Source organism: Elgaria multicarinata, chromosome 15 (genome assembly GCF_023053635.1).
Source record: "Elgaria multicarinata webbii isolate HBS135686 ecotype San Diego chromosome 15, rElgMul1.1.pri, whole genome shotgun sequence".
Classification (NCBI taxonomy): Eukaryota; Metazoa; Chordata; class Lepidosauria; order Squamata; family Anguidae; genus Elgaria; species Elgaria multicarinata.
Genome location: NC_086185.1, coordinates 24620971 through 24639867, shown reverse-complemented (window position 1 = coordinate 24639867; position 18897 = coordinate 24620971). Strand labels below are relative to the sequence as shown.

At 53.0% G+C, this 18897-nt stretch overlaps 1 protein-coding gene across 2 annotated transcripts in view; it reads left to right on the top strand.

The window, feature by feature from the left end:
• The first annotated feature begins 5440 nt into the window (after positions 1-5440).
• Positions 5441-18897, top strand: part of KLF8 (KLF transcription factor 8) — a 74135-nt gene continuing 60678 nt past the window's right edge. The window contains exon 1 of one of the 2 annotated variants that reach the window (XM_063141776.1): positions 5441-5705. The gene's annotated coding sequence lies outside the window, so the exon portion shown is untranslated. Of the gene's footprint in view, positions 5706-6968; positions 6985-18897 lie in introns of those variants that run through there. The other variant, XM_063141777.1, reaches the window with a different exon arrangement.

Here is an 18897-nt window from a genome sequence, read left to right as displayed (position 1 = left end):
GCGGTCCCTTACCTGCTGCCTCCACCGCCGCCCGCCACCTCTGTCCTTTTGTCTGGTGGCTTCTGCTGCCTCTGAAGCATATGACTGGAAGTAGGCCGCATGATTTTAAGATACTAAAGTACCTCTATGGCCACAAACTACAGTGGCCATAGAGGTACTAATCAGCCAAGCCCCTGTGATATCTTAAAATTGTTTGGCCTACTTCCGGTCATATGTGTCGTCAGCAGCAGAAGCAGCCAGATGCAAGGATGGCGGTGCTGGATGGTGGCAGCAGCAGGTAAGTGGGGAAAGGGAGCCTTTTCTGGGTGCCGGCTGCACAGCCAGCACCCAGAAAAGTCAGAGTCGCCTCGGAGGGCCTGAATTTTGCCTCAGCTTCGGTGCCGAGGCAGGCTGGGCAACCCCCAAGCCAAATCGGTGCTGCTTCGGGGGCTCCGAATCGGCCTCCGAAGCGGTTCGGGTGGGTGGGTGCACAGCCCTACCTTTAAGCCTGTACCATTCCTAACCTTAGAGCAGCATCAGTTTTCTTTGTGCAGAACAGGCTTGATATCAGAAAAGGAAGCTGTGTTTCACAACAAGAAAGCAGGCCTGTGGCATCTGTGAGAGGAGAGGAAGGAACCAATTTTTGTGTTTCTACATTGTCAGTGACCAGGTCTGAGCTGGGCATGGTGTCTCCAAGTGCTGGTGCTTCCTGTCATTGCCATCATGCTAGCCCAGCAAAAAAAAAAAAAAAAAGCAGCTGTCAATCAATACCAGACTCAGGCTGAGAGATAGAGCACTGTGGAGAACCTGCGCTTGTTTTGTCGCTGTTGCCAACTTCCTTAGAAGAGCAGCTGAGCAAGCGGGACGTGAGCAAGCAGGCATCAGAGAGAGGCTGCCCGTCCGGTCTCGTCCCTTTGCCCCTGCGGATTTAGGACCTTGCAATGGACGTTTAGACGGCTGGGTACACCCAGTTTGTAAAGTGTGACATGCCGACAACTCCTTCCCACTGTCAGTGGGGCTGAAGCCCTCAGCAGCAGCTCTTCAAGACACAGGAGCTACAAAATAAGGCAGCAACCTCTGCAGGGTACGTGCCTCTTCTTCAGCGTGTCAGCTCAATAGCCAAATGACAACGTGGACCTTGGGGATCCTAATCCCCTGTGGCAGAAGCAGTAACTATTACTGAGTATGTGCACTCATTTCCCTACCACCACTTTATTCATTAATAATTGCATGTGTCAATCTAGGCATCTCGCATTTGCTTATGCTGTGTTTTAATTGAGGTTCTGTTTTCACATGGATTTGATTGCTACCTGCCTTGGGCGCAGTTCTTTGGCAGGAAGGTAGAACCGAAATTAAATAAAAATTAAACAAACAAATAAAGTGTAGTTACGTTACACGAAAGTTCTGAAATTGCTCTGTGATGCTGAAAACCCCAATAACCAAAATGGTACACGAACAAAGCCAAGGTCACAGCTGTAACCCAGAAAATGCAGCCACTACAGGCATGAGAAGAAGCAAGGCAAGGCAGCTGCTATCTCCGGAAGCACCTGGCCATTATAAACTTGGAGGCCTTGCTGATGCCACTAGTCCTTTGGGCTGAAGTCAGGTGAGGATGTATTTCATAGCATCCTAGAGTTCAGAGGGAACTCAAAAGTCATCTGGACCAACACCTGCCAACGCAGGAGATTTGCTACTATAACATCCCTGATACCATCTGCTTAGAAACTTCCAATGAAGGAGAACCTACCGCCTTCTAAGGCTGTCTGTTTCCTGTCAAAGAACAGTTCCTATTGACCTTTTCTATACTTGGCATTGATAATGCGCTCTTCATTCCAACTCGGGTTGCTTACAGATTCTTCAGACAACATAGGAGCCTTCCAGTTTTGCTTCTGTCTAACCAATACTTTCAGCAAGTTGTCCTAGCGCAGGGGAAATTACTTGTGAAAGCTAAAGAAAACTGTTTCCACTTGTGTAATTGTGCTATTCCGCTATACCACAGTGCCACCTAGAAGTTAGGTAGCAGGAACAGACCTGCTCTTTGTATAGTGCATGCCATGGATCCCCATTCTGTGACAAAACTGACACTGGATATTGGCCCTATGTCGTTCTAGATCTCGATAAAAATCTGACAACAATTTATTTATTATTACATTTACATCTTGCCTTTTTTCCTCTTGCAAGGATCTCAAGGCGGCTTACACGGTCGCCCTCCTCCTCTCCATTTTATCCTCACAGCAACCCTGTGAGGTAGGTTAGGTCAAGAGTCAGTGACTGGCCCAAAGTCACCCAGTGAGCTTCACAGCCGAGTGGGGATTAGAACCTGCATCTCCAGGGTCCCAGTCCAACACTTTATTTATTTATTTATTTATTTATTTATTTATCATACTTATACCCCGCTCCTCAGCCAAAAAAGGCTCTCGGAGCGGCTTACACTTAGCAAAAAAGACAGTCCCTGCCCTCAGGCTTACAATCTAATAAAGACATGGCACACAAGGAAAAGGAGTCAAGGAGGGAGGGAGGGAGGAGAGAGAAAGAAAGAGAGAGAGAGAGAGAGAGAGAGAGAGAGAGAGAGAGAGTCCAGCAGGAGCAGGCCCCGATGTTACTTCTGCCTGCTCCTGTCCCCTCGGTCCTTCTTCTTCCCCACAGGGCCAAGATGGCAGTTTGCCCTGTGGGGGGGGGGGGAAGAGTCCAGCAGGAGCAGGCCCCGATGTTACTTCTGCCTGCTCCTGTCCCCTCGGTCCTTCTTCTTCCCCACAGGGCCAAGATGGCAGTTTTCCCTGTGGGGGGGGGAGAGTCCAGCAGGAGCAGGCCCCGATGTTACTTCTGCCTTTAACACTTTAACCACTACACCACACTGGCTCTCCAGTTCAGCCATGTGGGTGGCAGACTCAAAAGCAAAGAGCACAGGCAAGGACTGGGGGGGAAACAGAGCAGCAGAGTTCATCCTTTCCCATAGAGCCTTCTCTCCTTTCCAGGCACAGGCAGGCTTGCTGGGCCTACAACCCACCTGGTCCCTTCTGCTTCTCCCCCACCCCTGCAGTTTCAGGGCATCCTTCCATTTTAAAACCCTCTCTTCAGATTTGCCTGTGGTTCATACCGTGATAAGAGAGGGGGCGGATCAGAAAGGGAACGGGAGGGGAAGAGCTTGTTCTCATGAGAAAGCTGTACTGGGAGCTGCTTGCTCCAGTGTGACTTGTTGGGGGTTGCCATGGAGAAGCTGGCAGGATTGGAGTGGCTGTGGTGCTGGATGACACGGGCGTAGAAGGTGCTCTCTGAGGGCTGGGTAGGTGGCAGCTACCTATGGGAGGAGACCTGACAGCAGGGGAGGCACCCACCTGCAAAGCTTCTGATTCCTGTAGAAATCTGCTTGCCCTGACATTTAGCAGGTCCCGTGGCTGCTGCCAACTCTTTCTGGCTCGCCTTGCCAATTTCTTTCCAGCTTGTTTGGTGCCCTCAGACCTTTCCTCACTGCCCGGGCTTCTGCCCCTGTCAAATGCCCATCTCGGGAGCTGCCGATTCTGCATTCTAAGACTTCTTGCCCCTTCCCAAGTCCTGGGAACTTGCTGGTGGTGGGGCATTATATGTGGAGGGGAAGTGTTCTCCAATTTATTGACACAACAACCCTGTGAAGTTGGTTGGCCTGAGAAGCGGTGCCTTGCTAACGTCTGCCCAGTGAGCTTCGTGCCTTGAGTGGGGATTTGAAGCCACGTTTCCCGTGTCCAAGCGAAACATATTAAGAAAGACTTGGCTTGATCAGGTCAAAGGTCAGTTTAGTGCTCTGTGGATGCTTCGGAGAAGCTCACAAGCAAGACACGTTCGCGAACAATTACAGCTACCATGATAAATCGCAAGAACATAGAAGGATGCTGTATAATGAATCAGACCCTAGGTTTATTTAGTTTATCCATCCTAGCGCCCTCCAGATATTTTGGACTACAATTTACATACTCTTGTTCGGTGGCCATGCTGACTGGGTCTGATGGGAGTTGTAGTCTAAAACACCAGGAGGACACCAGATTGGGGAAAGCAGGTCTCTGCTGACTGGCAGTGGCTCTCTAGAAAGGGGTCTCTCCTAGCCCTACCTGGAGAACATGGGTGGGAGGGTGCTGTTGCACTCATGTGCTGCTTGTATGCTCCCCGACGGCAGCTGGTGGGCCACTGTGGGAACAGAATACTGGACTAGCTGGACCCCCATCTGATCCAGCAGGGCTCTTCTTAAGTTCTTAAACCTTTGCATTTGGTGCGCAAAGTACGAGCTCTACCATGGAACTATGGACATCCCTTTCTAAATCAATTTAAACATCTCAGTTGAAAATCTTTTGATCGATTCAAGGTGTCCCTGATGTAATCGGGCAGCAAATTTAAAAATAACAATCCAAGTAGTTACAAAAACCAAAGGTGGCCAGGAGGGTCATCTTCTTAGACACTGGGCAGAATACCTCTTGGAAGGTGCTGCCTGTCTGCTGTGACAGGTGGGTGTGTCCTCGAAAACACAAAGAATTTCCCCATCCCTGAACACACACACACTTATTCAGAGACATGGCTTTGCCGATTTCAATCTATGAAAGTATCTTTAATCGGGTGCTGCTCGATGTCCTGCAACCGGGGAGGCTTCCTGGGAATGTTGCCTTTCCTGGGGTCTGAAATGCGCCACAGCCACCCACGAGGCCTCCCGGCCTAGCGGAGTTTTCTTCAGAAAGTGGGGCTGGTTTCTCTTCTAGGGTGGGATCCTTCCCCTAGGCTCAGGCTGCAGGGCAGGCTCGAAGGCCGCTCCGCGCTTGACCCGGGGGCCCGCCCCTGTGGCTGAGCGGGCGCCGGTGTTGCGCGCACCCAGCGCGTGGGTAAGGCTCCGCACCGGCCCGCCTGAGCTCCTCGTCCAGCCCGCGGGCCCTTTGTCCGGTGGAGGCCCGGGAGGGGCAGCGCGCGAGGCCCCGATCGCGTTGCCTCCGCCGCGGCTCCGGGGTGGGCGTGGGCGCGCCTGTCTCCACCCCACCACCCCCGCCCCGATCCCATCCGGCGTGCGTTCGCTCCGCACGAAGCCTGTCCTCTCCCGCGCGCCTAGGCTGGGCTTCCGCCCCGTCTGCAGGTAAGGCTGCCACGACCCCGCGCGCTTACCTGGCCCCGAAGCCCCGTCTGCCAGCGAGCGGCCCCGCCCTCGCCTCGGGAAGGGGCCGGGCCGCGGCAGCCCGCGCCAAGGCGGAGCCAGAGAGGGCGGAGCAGGTAGGCGGGTGGGGGAGAACTCGCGCGCATCCCCACCCACCCGGGTCGGGCCCTTCTCCAGATGGCTGGGGGTGGGCCGCGTGGGGCCGCGCCAAGGACAGCGGGGGGGGGATCCACCCCCCTCCGCCCGACTACCTCCCTCCCAGCCACCCAGCCCCCGTCCCTGAGCAGCAGCCTGCAGCAAGTTGGCCGTTGTAGCTTTAAAGGGCCCGGTGATTGACAGCCCGTGTAGCAGCGGCTGGGTGGAGCCGCTGGGTGGGGTCAGGGACAGGCAGCGGCTGGGTGGGGAGCCAGGCGAGCGGGGAGAGGCAGGCAGGCAGGAGAGCGAGCGAGAGCGCAGCAGCAGCGTCAAGCAAAGAGGCAAGCGCCGAGCAGCGCCGCCTGCCTTCTCGCCCGGCCCGGCCCGGCCCGGCCCGGCCCCACCCACTCCTCGCCCGGGTCCCCGCGCTCCATCCCCACCCATCCACCCTCGGGCCGGGAACCGCGCAGGAGGAGCCGAAACCAAAGTAAGTCCCTTCGGCGGGACCGCGAGCGAGCGAGCGGGCAGCCGGGGGAAGAGGAGCGGCCGGGCGGGCTGGGGCGGTGGGTGGAGGGGAAGGCGAGGCGAGGCGAGGGGGTGGAGGAGGAGGAGGAGGAGGAGGAGGAAGCGCCACCCCAGGAAGCAGCAGCAGCAGCAGCGAAGCGCGCCTGGCACTAGCAGGCAGGCAGGCAGGCAGGCGGGGGGGGGGGGGGCAGGAGGAGCAAGAGGCCGTTGGCCGAGGTCGTGCGCGCCGGCAGCCTCCGCCTGCGGCTTACCGCCTCCTCCACGCGCAAAGCGCCCGAGCCGGCTTGCTGCAAGAGGACCCGCTGCTCCTCGATCTCCTCGGGAGCCGGAGAGGGCCTTTCGCCGCGCGGGAGCCGGAGGAGGAGGCGGCGGCGGCGGCGGCGGCGGCGGCGGCTTCCGCGGCGGCTCCGGCGCTGCTGGCTCAGCCTTTCCTTCCCGAGGGTGTGCGCGCGTGTGTGTTTGTGTGTGTGTGTGTGCGCGCGCGGGCGGGCGGGCGGGCGGAGCTGGCGCCCCCTTTGCGGAAGCGTGCTTGCTGCGGGGCGCCGCTCTGCCCCCGGGAGGCGGAGCGGGGGCAGAGCGTTCCTCGGGCGTTCGGGGGAAAGAGGTGTATGTAATCCGCGCCGAGCAGACGGGGCCTCGGGCGAAAGAGCGATTTACTCCGGATTGAGGGAGCTTCCACTGCTCGGGCGCGCTCGGAGTTTGCCGTCGAGGGTCGAGGCGCTTCCTGCCTGGGCGGCGGCGGCGGACGCGGCGCTGCTGCAGGCTTGACAGCTTTTGGGGCGGGGGAGGGAGGAGCAGGTGGCAGCCAAACAGGCAGCGCGCTGAAGAGAGGCACTTCTCGGGGGTGGGGGGTGGGCGGTTATTGCGGAGTAAGTACCTCGCCTCTGGTTGGCTCCGTTTTATTTCTTTATATATTTATTTGTAACATTTATATACCGCTGAATATAAAAGAATCTCTCAGCAGGTCACGACAGTAAGAGGCTAGAGTGGCATTTCGCCCCCCCCTTTTTTTATCCATCAGCCCCATTGCATCGGGTCCCTGAGGGCCAACGGGGAGGAGGGCTGAACTAAGGAGAGAGATTTTTGAATTTGGGGTGGGGACCTGTGCAGGAAGTGGCACCTTGGCAGCGAGTTGGTGCCTCCGGGAACTTTTTGTCCATTTTCAGTCTGGAGTCTATCTCCTGGTCCTTCTACACGTTTGGGAGCTGCTCTCCAGAGCTTTTCCTTTGAGCTGAAATGAGGTGAGAGGAATTCCTGCCATGTGGAATCAATGCATGGAACCTAAACTGGGCAGGAACACCAACTCCAGTATCCACAGAACATTCTGTACATGGCCAGGAGTGCTCTTGGATTGTCTGCCATTTCAGGCAGGTTGTCAGGTTTGGTTCAGACCAGCCTCTCCTGAGCTGGTGCCCTCTGGATGGACTGGACTACGACTCCCATAATCCCCAGCTAAGCCAGAAGGGTAAGAAGGCAACAACCTCTTGTGTAGACACATACATACAATTTGCGGATGTGGCTATACAAGAGAGAGAGCCAGCACTGCAGAACTATTGTGACTCTGGATCCAGAGTATTCAGGCCAATCTCAGACCCGCTGGTAATTGCTGCTGAAGCCTCTGTTGCTTTCTTTACAAAACATTCCCTTCCTCCTTCTGGTGATGTATAAGGAAACTGGGCAAGCCCAGCTAGTATGTGGGTTACATTACTGTGACCTGGAGAGGCAGGCACTTAAGCTTTAAAGGACAGTGGCTTGAAATTTATTTATTTATTTATTTATTACACTTATATACCACCCCCCATAGCCAGAGCTCTCTGGGCGGCTTACAGAAATTCTAAAATTGAGATAAAAACAAGTATACAAAATTTTAAATTTTAAAACACAGAACATACACACACAAAGCATTAAAAACCATTAAAAAAAACTAAACATGTGGGTGATTAAGATGTGCTGCCATATGCCTGGCGCCAGAAAGATAGCAGCGTTGGCGCCAGGTGAGCCTCGTCAGGGAGATCGTTCCATAGTCTGAGGGCCACCACCGAAAAGGCCCTGTCCCTCAATGCCACACTCCGAGCCTCTCTCGGAGAAGGCACCTGGAGGAGGACCTTAGATGTTGAACGTAGTGACCGGGTATATTCAACTCGGGAGAGGCGTTCCGTCAGGTATTGTGGTCCCAAGCTGTGTAAGGCTTTATAGGTCAAAACCAGCACCTTGAATTGGGCTCGGAAACATACAGGCAGCCAGTGCAAGCGGACCAGAGCAGGTGTTATATGGTCGAATGTTCTGGTTCCGAAATCAGTCTGGCCGCTGCATTTTGCATGAGCTGCAGCTTCTGAACCATCTTCAAAGGCAGCCCATTGCAGTAATCTAACTTGGAGGTTACCAGAGCATGGACAACTGAAGCCAGGTTATCCCTGTCCAGATAGGGGCGTAGCTGGGCCACCAACTGGAGTTTGTAAAAATTCTCCCATCCCTTGCTGGGACTGGGGAGGATGGGCCAGGTGGAAGCTAGAACGGCAGCTGCCCCTCAAATGTCTTTTGCTGTCTGAAAGCAGAGCTGATCAGGACTCCAGTGGAGGGTTTGGGCCCGGCCTGTGGATGGTTGGTTTTTTGGGGTGGGTGTGGGTGGGTGCAAGACGGGTGAGCATCCGAGATGAAAAGAGAGAAGAGTGTCAGGATGCTAGGAATTGATTGTAGAACCCCCCGGACATATTTCTGCCTCTTGCTCTGTATTAGGCTTTCTTCAAGAGGTTGTTGTAACAATGTCTGCAGAATTATTTACAACAGATTGTCTTGTGTTTAAACACTGGCGTCCAGGGGTTTGTTTGCCAACCACATGCCTGGCCAAAAACAATGTGGTAATTGTGACCATCTCCTCCCTGTCCGCCCGTCTCCTTTCCTATGATTTGCCTTTTCCTGCACCCACCCATCCATCCCATCTCGCGCGAGGATTTCTCTCCCTTAAACGGGGCAGACAGTGACTTTGGGCGATCTGGGTGCCCAGTTGCTGACAGCAGCACAGCTGAGGTGGGGGTTGGACTTGGGGTGTGTGTGGTGTTTCCAGCAGTTCAGGGGTGCTGTTTGAACCTTTTGGTGCCCAAGAAAATGATTTAGGATAGAGCCTTGTGCTCTCGGAGGAGGCTTTGGCCTAAATGCCACTTGAACTAGCGAGTTGTTGGGACGTAATCTCTGTATCAGCAGTGTAACCATTTGCCCCACTTGCAGCGTGCATAGCTTGGCTCAGTGGCTTTTTGAATGCTTTCACTTTTGGCTGCCACGGTCACAACCTGGGTGGAACTTTGTGGCAGCTGGTCGGGATCGATAGGAGAAGACTGCGAACCAATGAAGGCAGGTGGCTCCAATTTAGGTGGGGCTAGGTTTCAGTCAGTACCAGCTAGACCTTGCAAGGAGCTATCCAAGGTGCTGAACTCTAACCCCAAAATAGGTTCAGCACCCTGGATAGCTCCTTTAGAGGTCTGTCTGGTTCTGACTGAAGCCCAGAATGGAATTGCAGCCCCACTGAAATCTGAGCCACCAGCCTCCACTGGTTTATGTGGCTTGCAGCAGGGGGAGTGGCCCGTGGCTCCCAAGCTACTGGCGGCTGATTTGTGTGCATCCTTCTGGTGGGCTCGTTTTTCCCATCCATACAGACTGATCTTGCTAACTGTGTTGATCTGCCTGCTTGTTGGGCAGCTTCTGCCCGTGGCAAGGAGCTTGGACCAGTTCATTCAACGCATTTTGGGCGGTGCTTCACCTCAGCACTAGAGCACCTGTCCAGTGTGCTCCAGGTCCCAGGCTCCATCTCCTCCACCTCCACTTGAAAGGGATCTCTGGCAGAAAGGCTGTTGTGTAGCGACTAACTGGTGCACCGTTGCTAGAAACGTTGGGAGAGCTTTTCCTCTTAGCTTTGGTCTTCTCATGATTCATGCTCTTGGGTGCCTGAAGGACAAATGTGCAGATGCTGATGAACCAAGAAGAGATCTTTTCACTGAGTTCTTAGTCTCAGTGGTCTGGATTGCACAGGCAGAATTGCTGGATGGCTTTGGGCTAGCTGGCTTTGAGATAGGCTAACACAGCCTGCCTCAGACTAAGTGCCCTCCAGATGTGTTGGGCTGGGAGTTGCCGTCCGACACATCTGGAGGGCACAAGGCTGGGCGAAGGATTGCTTTCTTATCTCCCTTTCTCCAGCTGGCTTTCGCTTGTGGAGGCTTTGAACATTCAGGGTGGCTTTCGCTGGCTTTCGCTTGTGGAGGCTTTGAACATCCAGGGTCAGGAGGTTGTGCATTCCAGAGGCCAAGGCCCTTCGCTACAGTACTTGGTTTTGCTCTTGATATAGGGTGCTGGGCCTCTGAACATACAGGATGCTGTTTAAACTTTGGAGGTGCACAGAGGCACTACTCCAAGCCTGCCAAAGGGACTGCTGTTGAGTTCGTAATTCTGGCACAGTCTTTGCTAATATCTCTATGGCAAGGGCCGAGGCTTCCTGTAAAAATGTACAGCACCCTGCACCTGAGGCTCTAACTGCTAGCCTGGGCTGTGTAAATACCCACATGCAAAACTCCACTGTCAAAAGTTCAAAAGAGTAGTTGCAAAGGGCTTCTTTTCAGCTATGACCTGCTTCTCGTTTCTGCAGCATCCTGTCTCTTCTTGCATATCATGTCTTACAGGAAAGTTTTTTGCTCTCTCTTCTGAGAACTTCGGTTGCATTTTCGATTGCTAGTGAAGGACAGCGAGGCTGAGAGAGTGAGCTGGGAACCAGGAAATCCCCAGTTCAAACTTAGCATCTGCCACTAGCTGTGGTGGTGACCGCTTCTGGTGTAGATGCCTTTCAAAAGGGAGTAGACAAACTCACGGAGGGTGATACGTCTGTCAGTGGCCACTTTTTGAAGCCTGCTGGTCCAGGGCCAACATGCCACAGAATCCCAGTTGTGGGGGACCAACTGTGGGAGAGAGCTGTTGCCCTCTTGAGTTGCTACTCCTGGGAAACAGTTCGGTCTGATCCATAAGAAAATAAGATGAGCCCTGCTGGATAAGACCAAGGTGTCTTATCCAGCAGGTGGCCAACCAGCTGTTGACCAGGAACCCACAGTGGCCAACCAGCTGTTGACCAGGAACCCACAGTGGCCAACCAGCTCTTGACCAGGACCCCACAAGCAGGGCATGAGTACAACAGCCCCCTCCCACCAATGTTCCCCAGCAATTGGTGTACATAGGCTTACTGCCACTGATACCAGAGGTAGCACATAGCCATTAGGACTAGTAGCCATTGATAGCCACTCCTCTAGGAATTTCTCCAACACCCTTTTAAAGCCATCCAAATTGGTGGCCATCACTACAACTTGTGGAAGTGAATTTAGAATAGCTCTAACTATATTCCAACTCGCCTGGCGGCCTTAAAGCAAAGCTGGGTGCTATGAAGGAAGGTAGGATTCACAACCCTTATGTTTTCCTAGAATCATAGAATAGTTGAGTCGGAAGGGGCCTATAAGGCCATCGAGTCCAACCCCCTGCTCAATGCAGGAATCCACCTTAAAGCATCCCTGACATGTAGCTGTCCAGCTGCCTCTTGAAGGCCTCTAGTCTGAAGAGCCCACATCCTCCCTAGGTCATTGGTTCCATTGTTGTACTGCTCTAACAGTCAGGATGTTTTTCCTGATGTCCAGCTGGAATCTGGCTTCCTGTAACTTGAGCCCGTTATTCCATGTCCTTCGCTCTGAGATGATCGAGAAGAGATCCTGGCCCTCCTCTGTGTGACAACCTTTCAGGTATTTGAAGAGTGCTATCATGTCTCCCCTCAGCCTTCTCTTCTCAAGGCTAATGTTACAACCATACAGGTTGTTAATGAGACTTATTGCGGTAATTATATATAAAGTATTTTGAACACTCAAGGCCTGCATAAATGCTGAGTATTGTTTTATTGTATTGAACCCAATTGCCAGTCACTATTCCGCTTGTGTGTTTTGCATTATGGGAAGGGGGGCTATACGCACATTTTTCACAATGGAAAGCCAACTGTTGGAGCAGGCTGTTAAGTATCTGATAAAAACGCCTATGGATGCTTTCCCCGGCTTGTTCTTGGTAATTGCTCAGTCAAATCTGTCCTTCCCTTCCCTGCAAGCAGAGCAGATGTGGATGTGAGCCTGTGCTAGGGTGCCTCCCACCAGAGTCTTTGAATTGCAAGGGGTACAAAGGGCCCCCATTCCATTTTGAAAAGTCTAGGGGTGGGGGGCATGATTTGGCTAAAATCTGGTGGGGTCTCGAAGTGGGGCTTGTGGATTTCAGTTGGGCCTCCTAACGTAATTGGAGCAGTGCTCAGTCATGCAGGTGGCAATGGCTGCTAGAGTAGGAAGCTGGCTGGCTACTCAGCCGTCTCTGTGGCCGTGTGAATCAAGAGCTGCTGAACAGCTCTCCAGAGTCTGAGTTCCAATTCTCCACCCTGAGACACACCCAGCTGTCTTGGGCCTTAGCAACCAGGCTCCTCCTCCTCCTCCTCCTCCTTGCAGGCTTTTAACCCCTTCTTGCCCCCTTGCAAGGAAATAGCATGCAAAGCTGCCTTCTGGTCAGCCAGACCATGACTTCCTCCAGCCCAGTGTTGTGTATGTGGCTGAGGGTTTCAGGAAGAACGCTGGGGATTTCAGCCCGGTACCTTCTGCATGCCGAGCGCTTGGCTCGATCACCGAGCTGTGTTACCTTCCACAAAGTCTCCTTTTTCTGGATAGGGCAAATATCTCCCTCCTTCCCTCCCTCCCCACTTTCTGGAGTCTTGAAGCTGTGTCTTGGGGAGGTCTCTGTTCCCCAGATCTGCTCCCTGCCAAGGGAGCTACAGAACGTCAAGTTATGAATGTTCCCCAAACCCTTGGAAACAGAGTGACGTGCATCTCTGATTTAAATGCCCCCACATCTTAAAATAGTCCCTTATCAGGTGCTTCAGGTTGCCTTTAAGTTAATTGTTTCTGTGGATAGACTTTTTGTTATGTGTTCAAATCTGTAGAGTCCAGTGGAGTCAAGCTGCGCTCTAGCTAGTAATTTTGGTATCTGATGTACGGTTGGCAACCAGTGACTGGCAAGTGGGATGGCTTTAAAAGGGGGTTGGATAAATTCCTGGAGGAGAAGGTTATCAATGGCTACTAGTCATGTTGGCTATGTGCTTTCTCCAGTAGCAGGGCAGTAAGCCTAGATACACCCGTTGCTGGGGAACATGGGCGGGAGGGTGCTGTTGCACCCGTGTCCTTCTTGTGGGTTACTGGTTGACAGCTGGTTGGCCACTGTGTGAACAGAGTGCTGGACTATATGGACCCTCAGCCTGATTCAGCATGGTTCTTTTTACATTCTTAAGTGGGGCGTGCCCACAGAAATGTTGAGTTAGAGCAGCTAGCTTTCCCTGTCATGGTCTTTCAACTCCAAGGTGGCTTTTCAGTTTGCGCCTGGAATTTTGGGCCCTTTATGGAACGTTCAAAGCATGGAGTACGGTTCGCCGATGTGCCTGTCTCAGGCTCTTTATACACTCAGACATAGCTGACCTTATGTGCCCCAAATACATGAGAGAGAGAGAGAGAGAGGAGAGATGAAGAGGCATCCTTGGAGGATCATGGATGATGCATCAACAAAGAGTTTCAGCTATTGGGTGGTATAAAAATGCAATAAATAAATAAATAAACAAAGATTTGGGAAGGAGGAAATGGTTCTGGGTTGTGTTAATCATGCCATTTTTGGGAACTTAGGCCGCAATCCTATGCCGCCCTGAAATCCTTGTGATATAGGGCGGGATGCAAATGACTCAATAAATACATGTTTAAACAGGAAAAAAACTCCACAGTTCCCAACATGCCCCAGGCAGGGCATGCTGGGGGTGGTCAGACATTTTTCAGTTTAAACATTCCTAGGATTGCGGCCTAAGTGAGCCTGCAGTAGCCATCCCAGCCTCAAAGCACTGGAGCCCATCACAGAGCAGAACTCAACGAGGGTACCTGTTCTGTGCATTGAAAGAAGGAAGTGTTCAAATCATGCCTTGTGATTTTAAAATAGAAGACTGTTCCCGGATGGGGGCTGCAGCACTTTCCTCCTGCTCATGGCTAGCCTCCCACCCAATCTGCTTCTGCCACCTCTCTTGAGTTGCGCTTTCCCTGCTGGCCTTCTAAATCAGGAAGTTACCACGGCCTAGAGAGACGCGCTGACCGAAGTCGCTGGGGAAGGTTTCAGTTCCCACAAATCATGGTGCCCTTTTCCATCCATTTAAAACTTAACTCCTTCAGATGGAAGACTGGCACTGTAACGGTGCCTTGCATAAAAACCTGTTATATGCAATTTGCAAACAATATATCAGGCAGAGCATCCGTATGCTCATCAGGAAAAACTTCCTGACTGTTAGAGCAGTACGACAATGGAACCAGTTACCTAGGGAGGTTGTGGGGCTCTCCCACACTAGAGGCCTTCAAGAGGCAGCTGGACAGCCCACTGTCAGGGATGCTTTAGGGCGGATTCCTGCATTGAGCAGGAAGTTGGACTCGATGGCCTTGTAGGCCCCTTCCAACTCTGCTATTCTATGATTCTATGCTTGCCTTAGATTGGGACTGTGGAGAAAGAGATCCCAACATAATGCAAGGGCCATTGGCAGGGCCGGCGCCGGACTATTTTGTGCCCTAGGCAGGCGCGCCGTACTGAAGCCGCCCCCTGTGCCCGCTCCTGGCTTCGAAGCCAGGACGCTGGGGTTGGGGGGCAGGCTGGAGGCTTTGAAGTGGCGCGCCTGGAAGTGGCTTCTGGGCGCGCCGTTCTGAAGCTGCCCCACCCCAACCCCAGCATCCTGGCTTCAAAGCCAGGAGCAGCTTCCGGCCAGGCGCTGGCTTCGAAGCCAGGACGCTGGGGTTGAGGAGCGGCAGCTTTGGAACAGCGCGCCAGGAAGCCGCTCTAGGAGAGCAGCTTCCGGGTGTGCTGTTCGGCGACCTCTGCTTGGCACTCTATGCTGCTGCCTGAGCTGCCTCTATGGCAGTGCTGGCCCTGGCCATTGGGCAAGTGATGCTCCTTGATCTGCTTCCTCAGTGAGTCTACCTTCTCACCCCGTTGTCACCAGTGGCTTCTGCATGGGCATCTGCTGCTGCTGCTCCTCCTCACCATGCCCATTCATAGAATCATAGAATAGTAGAGTTGGAAGGGGCCTACAAGGCCATTGAGTCCAACCCCCTGCTCAACGCAGGAATCCACCTTCAAGCATACCTGGCAGATAGTTGTCCAGCTGCCTCTTGAATGCCTCTAGTGTGCCTCCCTAGGTCATTGGTTCCATTGTCGTACTGCTCTAACAGTCAGGACGTTTTTCCTGATGTCCAGCCGGAATCTGGCTTCCTGTAACTTGAGCCCATTAGTCTGTGTCCTGCCCTCTGGGAGGATCGAGAAGAGATCCTGGCCCTCCTCTGTGTGACAACCTTTCAAGTATCTGAAGAGTGCTATCATGCCTCCCCTCAGCCTTCTCTTCTCCAGGCTAAACATGCCCAGTTCTTTCAGTCTCTCTTCATAGGGCTTTGTTTCCAGACCCCAGAACATCCTCGTTGCCCTCTTCTGAACCCCCTCTAGCTTGTCTGCGTCCTTCTTGAATTGTGGAGCCCAGAACTGGATGCAGTACTCAAGATGAAGCCTAACCAGTGCGGAATAGAGGGGAACCAGTACCTCGCACGATTTGAAACCTATACTTCTATTAATTCAGCCCAAAATAGCATTGGCTTTTTTTGCAGCCACATCACACTGTTGGCTCATACTCAGCTTGTGATTAACAACAATTCCAAGATCCTTCTTGCTTATCTGGGCCAGGGTGAGACGCAGACAAATAAGCAGGTTGCAAAGGTGAAGAGGAGGAGCGTCTCCATGTCAGTGGGCCCTTGCTGGGGTACTGGGGCCTTGGTAGGTGCCTGATCATGTCTACCCTTGATGCTGGCTTTGTGTTGTGACCAGAGATACGCTGCTGCTACACCCGCAGGTCAGCCACCATATCAAATACGCAGCCTGGAAATCAAGGGTCCTGGTTGTGTTTTTTTATACTGCATTTTGTATTTGTGCTTTTAACCTGTTTTTTTATTATTATTATGGTTTTAATTTTTGTGAACCGCCCAGAGAGCTTCGGCTATTGGGCGGTATAAAAAATGTAATGAATAAATAAATAAGGTGGGGGGAGTGCACAACAAGAAAATACAAAAGTGATTGACATGCACCTCTCATTCCTGGGAAAACCACCACTACCCACCAATCAGGGACTGTGCCAGCGTCAATGCCCATATACAGAGTGGGGCAAGGTACTCATGACAGCGTGGGCACACACCTCCAGCGTCCATCTCTGCATTGCAGCACATGCCATGATGTCACAGCAGCCCTAGCCCATGAGCCCTAGAGGTACAGCCAACAGCTCAGTGCGACAGAGCACCTGCTTTGCATGCAGAAGGTCTCAGGTTCAATCCCTGGCTTCTCCAGGTAGGGCAAGGAAAGGAATCCTGCCTGAAACCCTGGGGAACCGCTGCCATTCAGTGTCGACAATACTGGGCTTGATGGACCAAGGACTGACAGTATAAGGCAGCTTCCTATGTTCCTAACAGGCCTGCTACCTCCAGACCTGGGCATTCCTCCAGACAAGGATTGGTCTCCCTGTATGCTCCTTCTAAGCACAACATCCACAACATTGCCCCCTGCATCTGTCCCTGTACCTGCAAGGAGTATGCACAGTTCCCCCTGGGACAAGGGCTACGGAACTGCCCCCAAAGCAATATAGGATAAGACATGATAACCAATTAAAATCCACTAAAAGTCAGATCAAATGCAATTACAACCAAGATCAAACTAGGAGCCCCAGAAAGACAATTGACCAACAAAAGAAGAAAAGAAACTCGGGCTGCGTTTTTTTTTTTTTTTTTTTAAAAAAGAAGTGTTGGCACTTTTGCAGCCTGTCGCTTTGACTTGTGGCCTGCTCAGCACACGCCCTCTTATCCGAATACACCTTTTGCACACTTGGCTCTCCTCTGATTACCCTCTGGTCATAAACAGCTCCAAACAGCAACAAACTGAAGTTTGTGTCTTTAAAGACAACAACAAATGGTGCAGACAGTGAAGCAATTCACGTAGTGATGCGTGCTTGTGAAGGATCTTATTGTCTAGCCTGATAGATTTCATCCCACAGAGGTACTTTTGCTGCTCTGAGCACCAGTGTAATTATTGAGCTGTTTCACTGACAGGTATCTCGGAAGAGAATTGGTCTCTTGTGCTGAGAACGATCCATGCAGGGAAAGAGTTTGGTGTCTGAAGGGGCTCGGACCGCCACAGTCTCCTAGTAAATCCAGGGCTTTCTGGAAAGGTTCCACAGGAGCCATTTTCAAGCTGTGTGCTCTTTAGGGATGTGCTCCGCTTCTAATCGGACCGGCGAATTAGAAGCGGAGCGGGGTGCTTCGCCTCCCCTTAAGGCGGAGGTGAAGAGGATTGGGGGGCCGGCGGAGCGTGGCGAAGAGGATCGAGGTGAAGGCGGATCCTTCGCCTCGATCCGGAGCTCCACCGGAAAGGTAAGTGGGGTTTACCGGGCCCTGGCGACAGCGGCAGGGCCCGGTAACCCCTCCCTTCTCCCTTACCTGCCTCCGTCCGCGGTCCCTCGGCTTCTTCAATTGAGCCCGCAGTTCAACCAGGAAGTCTAGGCCGCACTTGCGGCCCAGACTTCCTGGCTGAACCGCGGGCTCAATTGAAGAAGCCGATGGACTGCGGACGGAGGCAGGTAAGGCCCCCCTCCCCCTTGGTCCCTTACCGGGCTCTGCCGCCGTCGCCGCACGGGCGGCGATGGCGGCAGGGCCCGGTAACCCCCCCCGCCCTCCTCTCCTGGCCTTACCTGGCACCACTCCCCTCCACTGCGGAGCTCCGATTCGGAGCCGGAGCTCCGCAGCGAAGAGCGGAGTATGGGCGGAGCGGGCCGATCCGAAATTTTCGGATCGGCCCGCGGGGCGGAGCGGGGAGTCCGTGCACACCCCTAGTGCTCTTGACATTGAGGACTTGCAGGGCTTTGGCATCCAGGCTGGGACACTTCCCCGTTGCTTCCTGACTTGTGACTGTGTGTGTGCCCGGCCTTTTCCCCTGCCTCTAAAAGAAGAGGAGGTGGCAGCTGCAGCTACTCTAGTTTCTGCATTTCATGGAGAAGAGACTTTTTCATCCAGCATCCTTTCCCCAGATGCTACTAGGATCATAGAATCATAGAATAGTTGAGTTGGAAGGGGGCCTCCAACCCCCTGCTCAGTGAAGGAACCCACCTTTAAAGCATCCCTGACAGATGGCTGTCCGGCTGCCTCTTCAAGGCCTCTAGTGTGGGACAGCCCATTACCTCCCTAGGCCATTGGTTCCGTTGTCAAACAGCTCTAACAGTCAGGAAGCCTGGAAGCAGAACCTGGAGGCAGCAGGTTCCCCTTCTATCTGCCCCTCAATTACTTCTGCTTGGACCCCTGTGCCTTGCATACCTTCCCATAAGATTTGCGCAGGTCAAATCCTGTAATTCAAAGTTGTTGGGTACTTTGAGCCAGTGTGGTGTAGTGGCTAAAATGTTGGACTGGGAGTCAGGAGATCCGGGTTTGAGTCCCCACTCGGCCATGGAAACCCACTGGGTGACTTTGGGCCAGTCACAGGCTCTCATCCCAACCCACCTCACAGGGTTGTTGTTGTGAGGATAACATGGAGAGGAGGAGGATTATGTACGCCACCTTGGGTTCCTTGGAGGAAAAAAGGCGGGATATAAATGCAATCAATCAATCAATCAATCAATCTTATTGTGAGTATAAAAAACCCTGTGTAGATTCCCACCCTGCTTCATGGACTGGGATGGAGGGAGAGCAGGGTCCTTTATGGCAAAGAGAGTTGGGTGGGTGACTACATTCCAGTCAGAGTCTAGTTTCCGAGCTCTGCTCTTGAAGCAGGAGAACTAGGATTGCAATGTCTTAAAATCAGGAGCTGAAATTGCCTAGATTCTGTGCTTAGGCAGTGAATCCTTGGAAGTTCTGGATTCCAGCAGCAAATTGCTGCTAAATGGTTGTGGGACAAACTGAGTCACAGGAACCATTCTTTGTAGGTCCCCCCACGCCACCCCCGAGACTGAATCTTGTGCTTGGCGGCAGGGAATACATCCAGCCGGCCGGCGTTCCCAAGGGGACCGT